Raw genomic sequence first — 6,000 nt, forward strand, 5'->3', positions numbered from 1 at the left:
GAGCTAGAGGCCAAAATCTACAGGTAGGCACTTCGCAAAAAACACCTCTGTTTTCTCCCAAAATTTAGGATGTGTCCACGTTGCGCTTTGGGGTGTTTCCTGTCGCCGGCGCTAGTGCTACCCACGCAAGTGAGGTATCATTTTTATCGGGAGACTTGGGGGAACGCTGGGTGGAAGGAAATTTGTAGCTCCTCTCAGATTCCAGACTTTCTGCCACAGAAATGTGAGGAACATGTGTTTTTTTAGCCAAATTTTAAGGTTTGCAAAGGATTCTGGGTAACAGAACCTGGTCCGAGCCCCGCAAGTCACCCCTCCTTGGATTCCCCTAGGTCTCTAGTTTTCAGAAATGCACAGGTTTGGTAGGTTTCCCTGGGTGCCGGCTGAGCTAGAGGCCAAAATCTACAGGTAGGCAGATCGCAAAAAACACCTCTGTTTTCTCCCAAAATTTAGGATGTGTCCACGTTGCGCTTTGGGGTGTTTCCTGTCGCCGGCGCTAGGCCTACCCACGCAAGTGAGGTATCATTTTTATCGGGAGACTTGGGGGAACGCTGGGTGGAAGGAAATTTGTAGCTCCTCTCAGATTCCAGAACTTTCTGCCACAGAAATGTGAGGAACATGTGTTTTTTTAGCCAAATTTTGAGGTTTGCAAAGGATTCTGGGTAACAGAACCTGGTCAGAGACCCACAGGTCACCTCATCTTGGATTCCCCTAGGTCTCTAGTTTTCAAAAATGCACAGGTTTGGTAGGTTTCCCTAGGTGCCGGGTGAGCTACAGGCCAAAATCCACAGGTAGGCACTGTTTTCTTTCAAAAAATGGGATGTGTCCACGTTGCGTTTTGGGGCGTTTCCTGTTGCGGGCGCTAGGCCTACCCACGCAAGTGAGGTATCATTTTTATCGGGAGACTTGGGGGAACGCTGGGTGGAAGGAAATTTGTAGCTCCTCTCAGATTCCAGAACTTTCTGCCACAAAAATGTGAGGAGCATGTGTTTTTTTAGCCAAATTTTGAGGTTTGCAAAGGATTCTGGGTAACAGAACCTGGTCCGAGCCCCGCAAGTCACCCCTCCTTGGATTCCCCTAGGTCTCTAGTTTTCAGAAATGCACAGGTTTGGTAGGTTTCCCTGGGTGCCGGCTGAGCTAGAGGCCAAAATCTACAGGTAGGCACTTTGCAAAAAACACCTCTGTTTTCTCCCAAAATTTAGGATGTGTCCACGTTGCGCTTTGGGGTGTTTCCTGTCGCCGGCGCTAGGCTTACCCACGCAAGTGAGGTATCATTTTTATCGGGAGACTTGGGGGAACGCTGGGTGGAAGGAAATTTGTAGCTCCTCTCAGATTCCAGAACTTTCTGCCACAGAAATGTGAGGAACATGTGTTTTTTTAGCCAAATTTTGAGGTTTGCAAAGGATTCTGGGTAACAGAACCTGGTCCGAGCCCCGCAAGTCACCCCTCCTTGGATTCCCCTAGGTCTCTAGTTTTCAGAAATGCACAGGTTTGGTAGGATTCCCTAGGTGCCGGCTGAGCTAGAGGCCAAAATCTACAGGTAGGCACTTCGCAAAAAACCGCTCAGTTTTTTTCCAAAATTTAGGATGTGTCCACGTTGTGCTTTGGGGTGTTTCCTGTCGCCGGCGCTAGGCCTACCCACGCAAGTGAGGTATCATTTTTATCGGGAGACTTGGGGGAACGCTGGGTGGAAGGAAATTTGTAGCTCCTCTCAGATTCCAGAACTTTCTGCCACAGAAATGTGAGGAACATGTGTTTTTTTTGCCAAATTTTGAGGTTTGCAAAGGATTCTGGGTAACAGAACCTGGTCCGAGCCCCGCAAGTCACCCCTCCTTGGATTCCCCTAGGTCTCTAGTTTTCAGAAATGCACAGGTTTTGTAGGTTTCCCTAGGTGCCGGCTGAGCTAGAGGCCAAAATCTACAACTAGGCACTTCGCAAAAAACACCTCTGTTTTCTCCCAAAATTTAGGATGTGTCCACGTTGCGCTTTGGGGTGTTTCCTGTCGCCGGCGCTAGGCTTACCCACGCAAGTGAGGTATCATTTTTATCGGGAGACTTGGGGGAACGCTGGGTGGAAGGAAATTTGTAGCTCCTCTCAGATTCCAGAACTTTCTGCTACAGAAATGTGAGGAACATGTGTTTTTTTAGCCAAATTTTGAGGTTTGCAAAGGATTCTGGGTAACAGAACCTGGTCCGAGCCCCGCAAGTCACCCCTCCTTGGATTCCCCTAGGTCTCTAGTTTTCAGAAATGCACAGGTTTGGTAGGTTTCACTAGGTGGCGGCTGAGCTAAAGGCCAAAATCTACAGGTAGGCACTTCGCAAAAAACACCTCTGTTTTTTTCCAAAATTTTGGATGTGTCCACGTTGCGCTTTGGGGTGTTTCCTGTCGCCAGCGCTAGGCCTACCCACGCAAGTGAGGTATAATTTTTATCGGGAGACTTGGGGGAACGCTGGGTGGAAGGAAATTTGTAGCTCCTCTCAGATTCCAGAACATTCTGCCACAGAAATGTGAGGAACATGTGTTTTTTTAGCCAAATTTTGAGGTTTGCAAAGGATTCTGGGTAACAGAACCTGGTTCGAGCCCCGCAAGTCACCCCTCCTTGGATTCCCCTAGGTCTCTAGTTTTCAGAAATGCACAGGTTTGGTAGGATTCCCTAGGTGCCGGCTGAGCTAGAGGCCAAAATCTACAGGTAGGCACTTCGCAAAAAACACCTCAGTTTTTTTCCAAAATTTAGGATGTGTCCACGTTGCGCTTTGGGGTGTTTCCTGTCGCCGGTGCTAGGCCTACCCACGCAAGTGAGGTATCATTTTTATCGGGAGACTTGGGGGAACGCTGGGTGGAAGGAAATTTGTAGCTCCTCTCAGATTCCAGAACTTTCTGCCACAGAAATGTGAGGAACATGTGTTTTTTTAGCCAAATTTTGAGGTTTGCAAAGGATTCTGGGTAACAGAACCTGGTCCGAGCGCCGCAAGTCACCCCTCCTTGGATTCCCCTAGGTCTCTAGTTTTCAGAAATGCACAGGTTTGGTAGGTTTCCCTAGGTGCCGGCTGAGCAAGAGGCCAAAATCTACAGGTAGGCACTTTGCAAAAAACACCTCTGTTTTCTCCCAAAATTTAGGATGTGTCCACGTTGCGCTTTGGGGTGTTTCCTGTCGCCGGCGCTAGGCCTACCCACGCAAGTGAGGTATCATTTTTATCGGGAGACTTGGGGGAACGCTGGGTGGAACGAAATATGTAGCTCCTCTCAGATTCCAGAACTTTCTGCCACAAAAATGTGAGGAACATGTGTTTTTTTAGCCAAATTTTGAGGTTTGCAAAGGATTCTGGGTAACAGAACCTGGTCCGAGCCCCGCAAGTCACCCCTCCTTGGATTCCCCTACGTCTCTAGTTTTCAGAAATGCACAGGTTTGGTAGGTTTCACTAGGTGCCGGCTGAGCTAAAGGCCAAAATCTACAGGTAGGCACTTCGCAAAAAACACCTCTGTTTTTTTTCCAAAATTTTGGATGTGTCCACGTTGCGCTTTGGGGTGTTTCCTGTCGCCGGCGCTAGGCCTACCCACGCAAGTGAGGTATCATTTTTATCGGGAGACTTGGGGGAACGCTGGGTGGAAGGAAATTTGTAGCTCCTCTCAGATTCCAGAACTTTCTGCCACAGAAATGTGAGGAACATGTGTTTTTTTAGCCAAATTTTGAGGTTTGCAAAGGATTCTGGGTAACAGAACCTGGTCCGAGCCCCACAAGTCACCCCTCCTTGGATTCCCCTAGGTCTGTAGTTTTCAGAAATGCACAGGTTTGGTAGGTTTCCCTAGGTTCCGGCTGAGCTAGAGGCCAAAATCTACAGGTAGGCACTTCGCAAAAAACACCTCTGTTTTTTTCCAAAATTTAGGATGTGTCCACGTTGCGCTTTGGGGTGTTTCCTGTCGCCGGCGCTAGGCCTACCCACGCAAGTGAGGTATCATTTTTATCGGGAGACTTGGGGGAACGCTGGGTGGAAGGAAATTTGTAGCTCCTCTCAGATTCCAGAACTTTCTGCCACAGAAATGTGAGGAACATGTGTTTTTTTAGCCAAATTTTGAGGTTTGCAAAGGATTCTGGGTAACAGAATCTGGTCCGAGCCCCGCAAGTCACCCCTCCTTGGATTCCCCTAGGTCTCTAGTTTTCAGAAATGCACAGGTTTGGTAGGTTTCCCTAGGTGCCGGCTGAGCTAGAGGCCAAAATCTACAGGTAGGCACTTCGCAAAAAACACCTCTGTTTTTTTCCAAAATTTAGGATGTGTCCACGTTGCGCTTTGGGGTGTTTCCTGTCGCCGGCGCTAGGCCTACCCACGCAAGTGAGGTATCATTTGTATCGGGAGACTTGGGGGAACGCTGGGTGGAAGGAAATTTGTAGCTCCTCTGAGATTCCAGACTTTCTGCGACAGAAATGTGAGGAACATGTGTTTTTTTAGCCAAATTTTGAGGTTTGCAAAGGATTCTGGGTAACAGAACCTGGTCCGAGCCCCGCAAGTCACCCCTCCTTGGATTCCCCTACGTCTCTAGTTTTCAGAAATGCACAGGTTTGGTAGGTTTCACTAGGTGCCGGCTGAGCTAAAGGCCAAAATCTACAGGTAGGCACTTCGCAAAAAACACCTCTGTTTTTTTCCAAAATTTTGGATGTGTCCACGTTGCGCTTTGGGGTGTTTCCTGTCGCCGGCGCTAGGCCTACCCACGCAAGTGAGGTATCATTTTTATCGGGATACTTGGGGGAACGCTGGGTGGAAGGAAATTTGTAGCTCCTCTCAGATTCCAGAACTTTCTGCCACAGAAATGTGAGGAACATGTGTTTTTTTAGCCAAATTTTGAGGTTTGCAAAGGATTCTGGGTAACAGAACCTGGTCCGAGCCCCGCAAGTCACCCCTCCTTGGATTCCCCTAGGTCTGTAGTTTTCAGAAATGCACAGGTTTGGTAGGTTTCCCTAGGTTCCGGCTGAGCTAGAGGCCAAAATCTACAGGTAGGCACTTCGCAAAAAACACCTCTGTTTTTTTCCAAAATTTAGGATGTGTCCACGTTGCGCTTTGGGGTGTTTCCTGTCGCCGGCGCTAGGCCTACCCACGCAAGTGAGGTATCATTTTTATCGGGAGACTTGGGGGAACGCTGGGTGGAAGGAAATTTGTAGCTCCTCTCAGATTCCAGAACTTTCTGCCACAGAAATGTGAGGAACATGTGTTTTTTTAGCCAAATTTTGAGGTTTGCAAAGGATTCTAGGTAACAGAACCTGGTCCGAGCCCCGCAAGTCACCCCTCCTTGGATTCCCCTAGGTCTCTAGTTTTCAGAAATGCACAGGTTTGGTAGGTTTCCCTAGGTGCCGGCTGAGCTAGAGGCCAAAATCTACAGGTAGGCACTTCGCAAAAAACACCTCTGTTTTCTCCCAAAATTTAGGATGTGTCCACGTTGCGCTTTGGGGTGTTTCCTGTCGCCGGCGCTAGTGCTACCCACGCAAGTGAGGTATCATTTTTATCGGGAGACTTGGGGGAACGCTGGGTGGAAGGAAATTTGTAGCTCCTCTCAGATTCCAGACTTTCTGCCACAGAAATGTGAGGAACATGTGTTTTTTTAGCCAAATTTTAAGGTTTGCAAAGGATTCTGGGTAACAGAACCTGTTCCGAGCCCCGCAAGTCACCCCTCCTTGGATTCCCCTAGGTCTCTAGTTTTCAGAAATGCACAGGTTTGGTAGGTTTCCCTGGGTGCCGGCTGAGCTAGAGGCCAAAATCTACAGGTAGGCAGATCGCAAAAAACACCTCTGTTTTCTCCCAAAATTTAGGATGTGTCCACGTTGCGCTTTGGGGTGTTTCCTGTCGCCGGCGCTAGGCTTACCCACGCAAGTGAGGTATCATTTTTATCGGGAGACTTGGGGGAACGCTGGGTGGAAGGAAATTTGTAGCTCCTCTCAGATTCCAGAACTTTCTGCTACAGAAATGTGAGGAACATGTGTTTTTTTAGCCAAATTTTGAGGTTTGCAAAGGATTC

Source organism: Pleurodeles waltl, chromosome 10 (assembly GCF_031143425.1).
Source record: "Pleurodeles waltl isolate 20211129_DDA chromosome 10, aPleWal1.hap1.20221129, whole genome shotgun sequence".
Taxonomy (NCBI): Eukaryota; Metazoa; Chordata; class Amphibia; order Caudata; family Salamandridae; genus Pleurodeles; species Pleurodeles waltl.